This window comes from Colobus angolensis, unplaced genomic scaffold (genome assembly GCF_000951035.1).
Source record: "Colobus angolensis palliatus isolate OR3802 unplaced genomic scaffold, Cang.pa_1.0 Scaffold203, whole genome shotgun sequence".
Lineage (NCBI taxonomy): Eukaryota > Metazoa > Chordata > Mammalia > Primates > Cercopithecidae > Colobus > Colobus angolensis.
Genome location: NW_012115189.1, coordinates 4,526,300 through 4,539,505, shown reverse-complemented (window position 1 = coordinate 4,539,505; position 13,206 = coordinate 4,526,300). Strand labels below are relative to the sequence as shown.

The 13,206-nt window shown below is 44.0% G+C and overlaps 1 protein-coding gene across 2 annotated transcripts in view; it reads left to right on the top strand.

Annotated features, from left to right (window-relative positions):
• BACH2 (BTB and CNC homology 1, basic leucine zipper transcription factor 2) overlaps positions 1-13,206 on the top strand; it is a 370,236-nt gene continuing 357,030 nt past the window's right edge. For both annotated transcript variants that reach the window (XM_011941938.1, XM_011941939.1), the window contains exon 1: positions 1-252. The gene's annotated coding sequence lies outside the window, so the exon portion shown is untranslated. The remainder of the gene's footprint in view (positions 253-13,206) is intronic.

The following is a 13,206-nucleotide window of genomic DNA, read 5'->3' as shown; positions in this document are numbered from 1 at the left end:
CCTCGCCACCCCGCCTGCCCACTCCTGCCGCCGCCCCGCTCTCGCTTTCTCCCCGGCCTCCCCTCGCCCCTTCCCCTCCCCCTTCCCGGCGCACTCGGGGGGCTGGGAACGAGCTGCCATGTGATGCGCGTCCTCTCCGCGAGCTTTCGGTGACCCCCGAACCGCCCACCTCGCCGGCTGCCGGGAGGGGGCTGCGAGTCGGGAAGACGCGGAGAAGAGGAGGCGGAAAAGGACGCAAAGTTCTCCGGCGAGGTGAGTCCCGGGGCCAGGACCCCGGCCCCGGCGCCGGGCGGGGTGGCGGGGCAAGTTTGCGGGGGGAGCGAGCAGGCAGGGAGGCGTGGGGAAGCGGCGCGGGAAGGGAGCCCCTGCCGCCGGGCGCGCAGCCGCCCTCCCTGCGCCCTGCCCGCTTTTATGGCATTTTCTAGGAACGGGAAGGGGGTGGGAGCCGAGCCGGCGGCCGCGCCGCGCGGAATATGCGCTCTCCCGCCCGGCTGTTTACGGCGGCTGAGGCGGCATTGTATTTTGCTGGCGTCGAAGGGTGTTTTGGAACAGCAGGGGGAGGAGGAGCAGAGGGTAATAAGTCAGGCGTGGGGAGGGCGGGCTGCAGGGAAGCGCGCGTCTGCGCGAGCCGCAGCAGCTGTCAGACCCGCGGCCCTGCCTCCGACCCAGGGAGGCCCGGGTGCCCTGACCCCCAGCCCGCGATCCCCGCGCAAGGTCGGGCGGCCTCCTCCTTAACCTCTGGCGTGCGCGCCCCGGGCTGCTCCGCGAGGACCTTGGCCGCGGCGCCTTTGCGCTCAGCTGTCAGCCGCCGCGGGGTGGCCCGGACCACCGCGACCGGCGGGGAATCAAAGCCCAAGTTTAGGGTCGCCGGAAGAGGCGAGCTGGGGGCCTCGCGGCGCAGACCTGGGTCGAATCTCTCCTAGCGAAAGATCGGGTTGTCGGAAAGTGTCCCGCATAGCTAAGACCTAAGGGCTCCAGGCTTCTGAGAGGGAAACCTTGCACCCCCTCTCCCACAGATCCTGCATGAAGTCAAAGTGCAACACACACACCCTACACTCCAGTCTCCAAGCCCCAGAAGCTTTACACAGGAGACTGGTTTATGAAGGGGACACTGCCCTCCCCGTCCCCGCGTCGTGGCGCTCCGTGGCCCCGCTGTGCTTCCCTCACCCGGCGGGTGTTCGGGAGCCCGGCGCCGCTGGAGACGGCGGCGGGCGGCGCTCACGGGCTACCCCAGGTGCCCACGGGGGGAGAAACTGGAGCGAGCATGTCGGCGACCTCAGTCTGGCCGAGGATTTGCAGGAACTCGGACCATGAAGGGAAGCGGGCAGGGCTGGGAGTGAGTGTGAAGGGGCGGCACACTCCTGGCTTCCGGGGTCGCGGGCGCGCGGGGCATCCCCAGCACTCTCCCGCGCGTAGGCGAGTTTGGCAACTTGAGGGAAGTTCTGGCTCGGCCGCTGCCGGGGTGGTTTGTCTGTGGCCCGAGGAGGCGCGCCTCGCAGCCTGCCCGCCAGGTCACCGCCGTCGCCGTGACCCGTAGCCGCTGGGAAAAGAGAGGGACCGGGGCGCCCCACCCGCGAACGCGAGATGGACCCGCACCCTCCCGGCGGGCCCGCGGACGGCGAGACGCGGCGTTCCTGGTTTTCACCTTCGCTGTCTAGTGTTGCAGTCTCTCACTCTCTGTGTAAATTTCATCTGTTGAGTGTATTTAACTAAAAAGGGTAATTACTTCAGATAAAAATCCTTTCCTGCCTAGTGGGAACCTTGGCGGAGATGATGCCTAATGAGATATTTTGCTTTTGTCTGTTTAGAGTAAAATTAGAGATGTTAACGCTGATAACGGTTTTCTCAGATCATTAAAATGTAACATGTAGGAAAGGCATGTCGAGCTGCAAAGGCTCCTGCTGACATGAAAGAAGCTGAGCGTGAAAGACTGCCCCTCCTTTGGCGGAGAGGGCTATTTTGGTAAAGCAGCGGGCGTCTTGCTTAAAATGTGAGCTCGCCCCACCCTGGTTCTCTGGCTCCTCCCAAGTAAACGGCGTTTTTCGTTCTTGCAGGTAATAATAAACCTGAGTCAAAATGACATCTTGTTAGAATTAGTCTTTAGTCTGTAAGAGAGATTGCCAAATTACAGTGTTGCGTTCAAACTGCTCCAGTGAAAGGTCTGTCAGCATTTCCATTGTAAATTCAGTTTTTCTGGAGTTTATAATTTCACCACAAAACTTTGAGTGGCTGAAATGTTTTCCCTTCTAGTGTTCTGGTTTTTAAAAGAAATGTATTGATTGACCATTTCCAGCGTCCTTTTAACTCCTGAAACCTAAATATCATTCAAATAGGGGAAGTCCCAGAAATGGAACACATAACCGTGGAATAAAGTATTTTTGTTAGAACATAACTTTATTGGTGCAGAGCCGTATTTTCATTTTGGATGGCGGGAGGCTTCAGGTTTGCCATTTGGTAATCATGAATGTGTTGAGTAAATTCTTCTGTCTGTCTATTCTGCAGGTGGACTGAAATGTCAGTTGGTGGTGTGTTTGCCAGGATTACATGGAGACACACACTCCTCAGTTAAGTGTGTGTCTGAACTCATAGCTAAATTTTGAACACTCCTGTTAGTTACTTTTTTGGTTCTTTGTATGTTGCATGTCAAGATCTGCTATGAAGAAGAAGGGGTGAGGTGAAAGGGAGGGAGGGGATCAGGATTCACTTTCAGTATTACCAGTGCCTGGGAGAAAGCCATTTATTCTCTTGCTATTGAATTATGCCCTTTGACTCAGTATCTTCAGGCAATTCTTTTCCAGTGGCTCACCTCTGGCTGCTGTGTAAGGGGCTTAATTATTTGCAAACTGCCTTGAAATCCCTGGATGAAAGGCACTGAATAAGTGCACAGTATTGTTATTCAGATATGGAATTTAATGATCCATTACAGTTCATCAGGAAAATGCACTTTGCAGTGATGGTAGGAAATGTTTCCACCTGATAGAGGGTAATAATAACTGCTTAAAAGTAGATTCAGATTACAGATGAGACAATTAACTCTAGCCATGTGCTCTTCAATTTGTTGCAATTCATTTTGTGATCAAAGTGAGTCACAGAGAGCCAGATGGTCAGGTTCATGTTCAGATCTCTCCTAGGCCAGCCCTTCGCTTCTGGGCCCACTGTCTGCACAGCCGACAGGACTTAGTTATTCATTAGTGCTTGTGAGCTGTTTCTCAGAATTCGTAATCGAGGCTCCTGTGATGCCAACAAAAGGGCTCAAGCCAATCTGTATTGTTGAGAGCGATTTAATTTTACTTGGATTAACTTTCAGGGTCTCTGGTGTGGATCCAGTCTTAACAAAAAGGAAAGAGACCCTAGTGGCTCTCTATCTCTGCTGTGCCTGGCCCCTCTACTCTAGTTTTTGAACCTCAGATTTCAGGGGTGTGATATCTAGCTTATTGTAAATACAGGCTTGATTGTTAATGAATGAGAGAATACTTAGATAAATAATTATTTTCCTGTGTGTCCAGGGGGTGACAGCCAGGACTAGCTTCATGGGCATAAGACCTGTGTAGTTACATAGGCCCCCTTCCCCTTCCCTGGTCAGAAGGACCTCACATTTGGTTTGGGTTCTGCTGTTTTCTTCGGAAATTCTTAATAATTTTTGAACAAGGGGCCCCTCGCTTTCATTTTTCACTGAGCCCCACAAATTATGTACCTACCTGGTTCTGGTGAGGAGCAGGGCATAGTGTGGAGTGGCAGGCTGCCCCTACTTAACTCGTAGATTCTTGCCAGGGAAGAGTTGGTAGGACTACTGGCTTTGTGTTGCCACATCATTTGGTTTTTCCAGGGGAAGCTGGATATTGGATATTTATGTGGAATTCCCTGATTTTTAAATATTGGCTCAAATCTTTAAAACATTTTTGGATTGAAAGCATATGTAAGAGCTAGAGTCGGCCTGCGGGCTGCTTGTCTCCCACCACTGAACATACTGAAACATCTTTTTTGTTTAATATCTTTGTATGTCTCTATTTTCTAAAGGCCTGGCATATCGTGGATGATTTGTGAGTGTGCACCCAATGAATGGTTACAACTAGCTGGAAAATAGAAAGTTGCCAAAAAAACAAAACTCTAAATCAAATCAACACTGAGTCCCACTCAGGGATTGATCAGCTTCCTTTTTAACAGAGAATTCGGCATGAAAGGCCGAATAATTTAATACCATGAGTACAATGTGATTCCTTGCAGGTGAATAATCCATTACTTTTGAACCACCTGCCATATATTAGTTGTTATTGACCAAATGGGGTAACTTGGCTGGGTAATGCCTGAGGACCTCCATGGGAGTTTGACATTTGAGAACACTCACCAAAATAATAGTTTTGATTTACTGAATCTGCACCATGTGCCAGACCTAGTGCTGACTACCTTACCTGTATGTACCTCGTTGACTCCTCAAAGCAACCCTTTGAAATGGGTGTCGTGCCTGTCCATTCTGCAGAGTTGGAAGAACTAATCTCATGTTGGAATGAACTTAATCTGAATATAGTGCGTGTTTTCTTGAATGTCTAAAGGTTATTTCCCCATTCTATGTACACAGTCCAGTCCTGGAATCAATGACTGGGCATGGTGTAGGACTGTGGCATACGGAGAACATGGTCCCTGCCCTCACATACACAGAACAGAGAACAATATAAAATGTAACATATTTATCAAAATCTGCAATTCAGATAGCGGACGGACCGGACGCTGTGCATCTGCCTCCCTGCTTCTCTCCTTTCCCTGTCTGGGTGTTGAAGAAGCTTCAGCGACATATGACTCTGTCAGAGGTACTCACAGTTCAGGAGTCAGGGCTGGTTGCAAAAATTGGAATTTCTTTGGAAAAGAAGACAAGCTTTTGGCAGAGCTGGGGCCACATGTGGGAACGCAGCACCAAGGCCTTGGGAATGACGGAAAATTCCTTCTGTCTTGTTAATGGCAATATGTGACCTGTGCTGTCCTCCTGTCTTTAAATTTTAAGTAAATATTTACAGATTGTTCAAGTCCAAACTGAAACCTGCTGTGAACTAAACATTTTGTAAACTCAGTAAGATTGCCCAAAATGTAACTCACCTTTCACCTTTTTTTTTTGTTTGCAATGACATTTAATTTAAAAAAAAGAAAGTAGTTCCTTTTTTTTTTTTTTTTTATCAGTTCAGGGTCTTTTAATTTTTTTCCTTTACTTTTTTCTTTTTTGTTAATTTCAAATATCAGTCTATCTAAAACTGAAACTTAATTTTACTGTCAGCATGTTGCTTAGCTTCTGTAAGGCTGGAAATATCCGAATCTTACCACTATGTCCTTTTCAAGGGCCATTTCATTTCTAAAGAATGTATAAATTGAACCTCATCCTGCTAGTGACACTACTTCAAAACTCAGGCAGGAATTTTGCCATTTGTTTTTCCTTGAGCTGTTTTTTTTCCAAAATAAGAAATCTTCCCAATCCAAAAGCATTTCACGTCCTCCTTCATTCTAGTCATTGGAATTACAGCCAAAATGCCTCTCAGTCTTCCCCAGTGACTTCATAATCACCGTTTCTTCAGCATATTCCCTGGTTGACTTCTCTTTTGTTCCTTAGCCTCATAATGAATTGCCCTTTGGTTCTGAGATGTGTCATTTTCCTCCCTGACCTTTTTGTTCTTTTCCTGAAGGCTGTAGGACATGCTGCTGCTGCTGTGATGAGAGCCGGCGCTTGGTTGCTGGGTCCCTCCTGTCCTTGTGTCAGCTTTCATTGGCTCTTTTCCTAAGCATTTAAATCCTCCACTTTGCAGTCCTCCCATACATCTCATTATTCTCTTCATGTGTGCCTGAGCCTATAGCTGGCATGTAGACAAAGTCCCAGTTAGTTAGAGAAGAAAGCTTTTCGAGTTTCCAAGTCTTCCATCACTCTAGTCTTGGGCCATCTTCTCTTCTCTCTCCCCTGTCACTTTCTGCAGTTACTTCAGGAATTTCCTCAGGATTTTCCAGGAGTGTAGCCCAAAGACAGCTTAGACCTTTACTTTGGATTTTAAAGTTGGGAGATCCCAGTATGGTGATTTCCATCCACAAGTAGGAAACAAAATGAATGTACATGCTCAGCATCTTTCCTTAGTATTTCAGTATCCATAGATTTTTGCCAATTTTTCTTTTTTTCCTATTCTGTATTCTTCTAAGCAATAGAAGCTTGTGGATAGTACAAAATGGGCCAAGTGTCTGGAAATACCGTTCCTTAGAGGCAGATGCCTCATTCATTCAGTAAACAAATATATATTGAGTATCTCTTATGTGGCAGGCATAGTGTTAGGTGACCACAGTGCTAATGGGGAGCAAACCCAGTCCTGGCCCCTGGTCTCATGAAGCACATCATCTGGTAGGAAGAGTGGCATTGATCAGTTAGTAACAGATAACCCACTGCTCATGAAGGAAAGGTATTTCATGCACCAGAGTGTCTAATGGGGAGATTTAACCTAGTTGGGAGGTTGGGGAAGCCCTCCCTGAGGAATTGTGGAGTGACCTTCCATCAGGGATAGTCCAAAACTTGAGATTCACTTTTTCCTCCAGCTTCCTAATCCTATTAATTCACTACTATCTTTGGCCCTTTGGAGTATTGCATAAGCCATGCTGGAACCTCTGGGGCCATTTTGGCAAATAATAGTTCCTGTATACAGAGTCCAGAATTGATTTATTTACCTGGCTCTTTAGAACCTAATAAAAACAGAAGTTAACTGCCAAGAGTAATGTTGATTTCCATACTTGGAAAAAATACAAGTTAACATTCTTATTTTGAACATATTTAGGGTGATTTTGACAATATTTGAATGATCAGAAGCTACAAAGTATTCTCTCCCAGTCAGCTGATGTGTGTAGGGCCTTTGGTGAAAAAGTGAGTCTAAAATCTGTCTGAAGTCCCTGGCTACTCCAGAGCAGAGGGTCTCCATCCTCTGTGGCCCAAAGATGATTATTCCAGGCTTGTGCAACCCATGGCCTGCAGGCCTCATGCGCGTTGAATGTGGATCAACACAAATTCAAAAACTTTCTTAAAACATGAGGTTTTTTTGCATTTTTCATTTTTGCTATTTTTCTTGTTTTAGGTCATCACGTATCATTGGTGTTTAGTGTATTTTATGTGTGGCCCAAGACAGTTCTCCTTCTTCCAGTGTGGCCCAGGGAAGCCAAAAGATTGGACACATCTTATTTAGACCATTCTTAGATGCAAAAATTAAGGAATTTTGACAGCATCTATTTAAAATAAATTGATTATACTGCATGCTAACACCCCTCTATTTTCTTTTTCTTTGATGACAGTTAACCTGTATTGAGAGCTTCCTGTGTGTGCTGCTCATATTTAACTCATGTAATCCTCAGAGCAACCCAGAGCTAGGTGTGATCACTAGAAGCCACAGCATAGGTGTGACTCAGCTAATGAATGGTAGGACTGGAATTGGACACTAGCTGTCTGATGCTGGGGCCTGTTTTCTTACCGTGTTATGGCTCTTCCTTTTCCTTTTCTTCTTCGTTTGAAGTTGGAACTCTCTTTGGCAGTTCCCAGAAGCAGAAATAAAGGTCACCTCACTCTAAAATATCGGATGTTTTGTTGACATCTGTCTTAAAGTTGAAAAATAATTTCTCAGTAAACCTGAGTGAATATATCTCCCGTCTTTCACATGGCCCGCTTTCTAATAATTGCATTCCTTAGGTTTTAGTGTCCATTTAGGGATCAGAAAGTAAAAGTGATGCATGTAAAGGCAAAAGAAGTACTAGGCATATAACTGAAATCCCATGGCTCTGTCTCCAGGGTTTACTTGTAACTCACATTCCTACCCTCTTGTTAGGTGGAGGGAATTTGTTTTTTGCCTTTTTTTTGTTTCTTGGTGGGTAGGAAAAGGTAAAAGAAATTCAACCTGTAAGACGTAGAGTGTTCTACCGAGGAGGAAGAATTTCATTGAGAACTAATTCCATCAGAACTCCTAATTAGAAATATTAGCTACCAGTAACAGATAAAAGCAGGTAACCTTTGTTCTCATTCTGGTCAATTTCAGGAAGAGGTTGTCTTGCCAGATTAGCATGTTGCAACTCTCAACTGGAGATTGGAATGGTTTTAAAGGACTCAGGCAGTTGGCATGTCAGTAACCGCCAACTACCTCAGGTTTGCAGGGTCACTGTTTAGAATGCTGACTCAGCTCTGCCTGGGCCAGACACCAAAGTTGTCATCTTTAGTCAAGAGGCATCGTTCTCAGGAGCCACTTGAAACATTAAGCACACATTTGAAGCTCAATTTGGGAAATTATCAAGTGTATGATTGTACAGTACTGTGCTTATTTTTCAGAATTTAGTTCAAATTTTGGAGAAGGCTAAATGGGAGATGCTTAGTGTGTCAGTGTTGGAGGTTTTAAATGATTTAAAAAATCAAGCAGATGAGTGCATAAAGATTTCTGTGCAAACAATGATGAGCTTAAAGCTGCTGATTTAGTGTGAGAATTACTTGCATTGATTTGTAGAATATCTATATGGGTTCAAGATTCCATATTATGCAAATGAATAAGCCCCGAAGAGTCAAACTGAAAAAAAAAAAAAAAATGAAATTAACTGTAAGAGATATTACCCATTCAGCAAGAGGAAAATGTAGACAGAGTTAACCCTTCCTTTTCATACGTCTTCTTGGGAAGGTAAGTGCCAGGGATGATGGTCTGTGTCCCAAATGTGAAGAAGCTAGGCACGGTTTGCAGCCAGTTCCCCCATCTTCCTTCTGGCCTCACTTTTTTGTTTCATGCTATTTTACCTTTTGGCCACCTAGTCCCCTCAACTAGTCCTTGTCTTTCCCTTCCAAAACCAATCTCAGAGAAATATTTTATGAACACAGTTTTACTAATATATAGGTAACTGAGCATACTTGGTGCGTTACTTTTCTGAAGCATCAGCATATTAATAGGGGACAAAGCCAAAGAAGTAAAACTCTAAGGATAAAAACAGTAGAATTTTGCACACTGGTAACCTGGTGATAGGAGGACCATTTCTGAATGAAGAGGGGGCTCGTCATAAACAAACACAACCCTAGACAGAGAATATAGGCAAATGAATTACAGAATATAAATCACAGTAGCATTAAAATATAAAGAGAAGATGATTTTTGTAATACATTTGTCAGTGAGCATCTCCCGCCTCTTGCCATACATTGAAGTTGATCACATAAATCTCTATAGCAAGGTGGTATGTTATTTAACATTTAAACAAAGCTTCACGGGAAAGCCATTTGGTTTATGATTAGGGATTTTTGTTATTCAGTAGCAATGAACCTGAAATTCTATATTATCCTTGAATGTTGAATTTTTAGAAGAAAAAAACTGGCAGCAGATCCAACTTCACTTACCTCCCCACCCCACTTGCATTGATAAAAATTGAATTGATATTTATTTCAAAATTAGTGTGTCCCAATTTGACAAACCACAAGCATAGTGGTGTCAGCATGGTGGTGACATCTGGACATTAGGAGAGTTGGTTGATTAAGGAAACTATACTTATTTTGGATAGAGTTGTTGCCAGGTAAATACCTGGCTGTAGAGTCAATGCCCTTCAGTCCCACCTCTCCCCCACCATACCCTCCTCCAGCAACCATGCTATGTTGAGTTGATGGCTCCATCTAGTGCCAGGGTGTGGAACTGTCTTGCAGGACTCCACTTTCGTCTCTGGAGCTGGGTATGAAGAGTCCTCTTTCTCTGGGAACACACTGTCTAGTTGGGGACTGCCCTCTAGTTCCTACCTCTTCTTTGTTTTTGTAGTTTAGTTATGCCTTCGTGTCTTTCTTTATCCCAGACTTAATTTCTTTGTTTCCTTCTTTCTAGTACACCCTCTTTGTACTTGTTTCTCCTCCTTTTTTCTTTTCCAACTCTCAATCAATTTTTTTTTTTTTTGGAGGAAAAAACAGTACTTACAACTGGTAAGTATAAAGAGTTTTTTTTCTAACACTACTTTATGCCAAAGTAAGAGAATTCTATGCATTTTAAATGGAACTAACAATTGAAACCATGTTGGAGAACCAGAATGACCCTAAAGTTGAAGTCTGAAAGTCTCACTTAGAAGACTGTGTCCCTTCATCCTCCTGTAATTAGACATTTCCTCAAACACAGTTAATCAAGAGTGTTTTCTTTTAAATGGTTTTGGAAGTATCATTGTAGTATCATTTTCTACTTTTTAGATTATAAATTTAACCTCTCGTATTTTAAGTTCAAGACATTTTCACAGACTATCAAGGAATGCTAGCTCATTGACCTGACCCTTTTTCTACGGGGAAATGTATTCTCAGTTCCAGATAACCAGTTCTGCAGATTTCTGGGTCCCGTATAAAATGAGAGAACAGAGATGAATGGGAGGCATTGTCAGACAAAGCCTGGCACATGAGATCTGAATTAGCGTACAGGTTTTAAGTCTCCCACATTAAACAGTACATTTTAAATTTCCACTTATGTTAAGCATCTTGATATTGTGGGTTTGAAAGTAAGTCCCCTCTGAAAAACAGGAACTGTGCTTGTCTGTTACCAGTTCTTGTGGTCGATATGGTAACTATTTTGATTTTTCAGAAGGGAGGAAAAGCAGTTAAATCTAGTTAAAATTAAAACCAGTTAAAATTAACTGGCTCGTGAGATTTCAGTGCAGCTGTTCTACACATAGCAACACTGAGAGTGACTTGTTTATTATCATGATTAATTATTATTAGTTGTTACTTCTTTTTCAGCAGTGACATAGATTATTAATGTTTTTGGTCTAATCTTGGAAAATAGAAACTGCAAGCGTAGAGAGGTTCCCATTCGCTAATTTGCATGTACCCTGTTTTTGTTTTTGCCAGGTAGGTGTGTGCACCTCATGTACACAAGAGTAATTTAGCATGTCAGCACTTTCCTACCAGCAATGCTTGCTGACTCATGCAGCTGTTGTAGCGCTCAGCTGGCCGCACTGTAAACTGCCCATGGTACCAGCACCGCCCTTGGAGAGAGCTCCGGGCTGCTGGGCTGGTTAGCGACTGGGCTGGTTAGCTACTGGGAGGCTATTTTCAGATCTTTGGTCACTGCTGAACTGGGTCCCCTTCTCCTGCCAGCAGCCAGACACAGCCTTCTGGTTGCAGGGGAGAAAACTGGACAAATTTCTACCTTTGTAGGGACTGCATATTCATAGCGTTTTTGGATATACCTCAGGAAAACTCTTTTTGTTTGTTTGTTTGTTTTGCTTCACTTTATTTTTCTGGGAATATTTAAGGGGAGAGGCAAAATGGGCTGATAATAAATGAAAAGGGAATGTGCTGTTATTTCCTACTTAAGACCAGAAGGAGTTTTCATAAACCTTTAACTTAGGCTTTCTTGGTGTAACTGAAACCTGACCCACTTCTCCCTCAGTGCAAAGCAGTGTGTCCTGAGTAGGGAAGCAGGGGCGAGGGTGCAAGTGACTAGCCTGACATTGTTTTATGTGGCTCAAGTTCCTAAGTGATGACAGCTTTTGTTTATATCCGTTCCATTATTGAGGTTAAAAAACAAAACAAAAAACTTGACCTCTGGTCATTTTAAAGCTAGCATATATTTTCAGAGATGGTTTCACTGTTTGTTTTCAGAGTTCAGTTTTGCTTATTTTCATCGGAAAGTGTGAAATGTTGCTTTTTTGAGGCTTCTAAATAAACTTCCTTTTGTAGATACAAGTTTATCCAATCATCGTAAGCTGTCTTGAAAAAGATGATTAAAGTAAGATCAGCTGGGGAAGGGAAAGCTTTGCACACCCTTGAGGAGTTTGCCTCCTTTTTCTTAAGTTTCAGTAAGCATTCTGAAGCAGCTTTGACCAGTAATAAAGAAAAGCCACAGTGACTGTGTGTAACATGATGTTGATGGAAGTTCTTGGTTTCCGCCGATATGAATGACTCATCAGTATCAATAGAATTGTGACTTCTAATAATAACACAGTGCAAGACCTTCAAAACATGTGGTTTTAGCCCTTGCTTTTAGTGAAAGGTTGGAAAATGTTAGTTTGAGCTTTTTTTAAAAAATTTCTTTATTTTGCCCAAGTGTAAAGTTGTTTTTTGTAGGAATGATGATCCCCCTGTTGTTTTTTCATCTTACTGTTTTTAGTTTCATTATGATTAAGGAGCCAAACTCAGATCATTTCATCGTTTAGAAATCTCTGCACTAAGCATCTCCTGTCAGGGCTGTGTTTCAGGGAAATGTGGCTGAAAAGCAAATCCTCCCTGAATGCAGAAAGGAAAATACTAGCACAGACTACAATCCACTGAGCTACGTGCCTCCTACACAGCATCTATTGCGGAGGGCTGTGGTATTGCTGAGTAGCCATATAGCCCTGTGAGTCATTGTTGAAGGATTCCAAGAGGAAGGTTAACAGAAAATGCGAGTCAGAGGAAACAGCAGAGTGGAGCAGCTAGCTCAGGAAGAATTGTGCTACCTGCTAAGGGGCTGCCCAGATGTCACCAGGATTTCAGGTGTACGTTCATCTTTTTGCAGCCCATTTCCATATGTCTGCATATGGAAACATTTTTGTTTTTTGTTTAGTTTTGGTTGGTTTTGCTGCAGTTTGGCCAGACAATCAGAGATCACTATTTTAGCTCTGTATTACAGTGGTCTTATCCCAGAGCCTTTGCTTTTTGTATTTTTAGTCAGAGCAACTGAATTTCTAGACTATAAGACCAACATGTATATTTAACATAATCTTTTTCTTTCTAAATGCTTTATTTATTTATTTATTTATTTATTTATTTATTTATTTATTTATTTATATATATTGAGATGGAATCTTGTCCTGTCGCCCAAGCTGGAGTACAGTGGCGCAATCTAGGCTCACTGCAACCTCCACCTCCCAGGTTCAAGTGATCCTCCTGGCTCAGCCTCCTGATTGGCTGGACTACAGGTGCATGCCACCATGTCCAGCTAATTTTTGTATTTTTAGTAGAGTGGGGTTTCACCATGTTTGCCAGGCTGGTCTCAAACTCCTGACCTCAAGTGATCTTCCTGCCTCAGCCTCTCAAAGTGCTGGGATTATAGGCGTGAGCCAACATGCCTGGCCAGACCTAAAAAATTCTTATATAATAGTACAAAAGTTAAAAATGTATGAGGATGCTGGGTGCAGTGGCTCACGCCTGTAATCCCAGCACTTTGAGAGGCTGAGGCGGGTGGATCACGAGGTCAGGAGATTGAGACCATCCTGGCTAACACGATGAAACCCCGT